The sequence below is a fragment of the Arachis hypogaea genome, chromosome 16, assembly GCF_003086295.3.
Source record: "Arachis hypogaea cultivar Tifrunner chromosome 16, arahy.Tifrunner.gnm2.J5K5, whole genome shotgun sequence".
Taxonomy (NCBI): Eukaryota; Viridiplantae; Streptophyta; class Magnoliopsida; order Fabales; family Fabaceae; genus Arachis; species Arachis hypogaea.
The window spans coordinates 71,701,658-71,703,206 of NC_092051.1; positions in this window are offsets into that span (position 1 = coordinate 71,701,658).

Here is a 1,549-nt window from a genome sequence, read left to right on the forward strand (position 1 = left end):
CGGGATAGCGTCATTTAAAGAACGAGGGTCAGCACAACGTAACAAAAAAAAAGGAAGAAAAAAACTTGAAAAAATAAGAAACGGAAGAGCCTGCCGAAGATCAGGCCATTACGGCTCGCCTTAAGGTGACCTCCTCAGGATAGCGTCATTTAAAGAACGAGGGTCAGCACAACATTAAAAAAAAAAAAACCGGAGGACCCTGCCGAAGATGAGCACATTACGGTTCGCGTTTAGGTCTCCTCCTCGAGATAGCGTCATTCAAAGAACGAGGGTCTGCACAACGTAAAAAAAAAAAAAACCGGAGGAGCCTTTAGGTGTCCTCCTCGGGATAGCATCATTTAAAGAACGAGGATCAGCACAACGTAAAAAAAAAAAAGGAAGAAAAAAACTAGAAAAAAAAATGGAGGAGCCTGCCGAAGATGAGGCCATTACGGCTCGCTTTAAGGTGACCTCCTCAGGATAGCATCATTTAAAGAATGAGAGTCAGCACAACGTAAAAAAAAAAAAAACCGGAGGACCCTGCCGAAGATGAGGCCATTACGGCTCGTGTTTAGGTCTCCTCCTTGAGATAGCGTCATTTAAAGAACGATGGTCAGCACAACGTAAAAAAAGGGAGGAACCTTCCGAAGATGAGGCCATTACGGCTTGCCTTTAGGTGTCCTCCTCGAGGTAACGTCATTTAAAGAACGAGGGTTAGCACAACGTAAAAAAAATCGGAAAAAAAAACCCGAGGATCCTACCGAAGATGAGGCCATTACGGCTTGCCTTTAGGTGCCCTCCTCGGGATAACATCATTTAAAGAACGAGGGTCGGCACAATGTAAAAAAAAAATCCGGAGGAGCATGCCGAAGATGAGGCCATTACGGCTTGCGTTTAAGTGTCCTCCTCGTTATAGCGTCATTTAAAGAACGAGGGTCAGCACAATGTAAAAAAAAACAAAAAAAACCGGAGGAGCATGTCGAAGATGAGGCCATTACGGCTTGCCTTTAGGTGTCCTCCTCAGGATAGCATCATTTAAAGAACGAGGGTCGGCACAACGCAAAAAAAAAAGAGGAAAAAAACCGGAGGAATCTGCCAAAGATGCGGCCATTACGGCTCGCCTTTAGGTGTCTTCCTCAGGATAGCGTCATTTAAAGAACGAAGGTCAGCACAACGTAAAAAAAAAAAAAAACTAGAGGAGCCTGCTGAAGATGAGGCCATTACGGCATGCGTTTAGGTGTCCTCCTCGGGATAGCGTCATTTAAAGAACGAGTGTCAGCACAACGTATAAAAAAATCAGAAGAAAAAAACCGGGGGAACCTGTCAAAGATGAGGCCATTACGGCTCGCCTTGAGGTGTGTTCCTCGGGATAGCGTCATTTAAAGAACGAGGGTCAGCACAACGTACAAAAGAAAATAAACCGGAGGAGTCTACCGAAGATGAGGCCATTACGGCTCGCGTTTAGGTCTCCTCCTCGAGATAGCATCATTTAAAGAAAGATGGTCAGCACAACGTAAAAAAAAAAGGGAGGAACCTTCCGAAGATGAGGCCATTACGGCTTGCCTTTAGG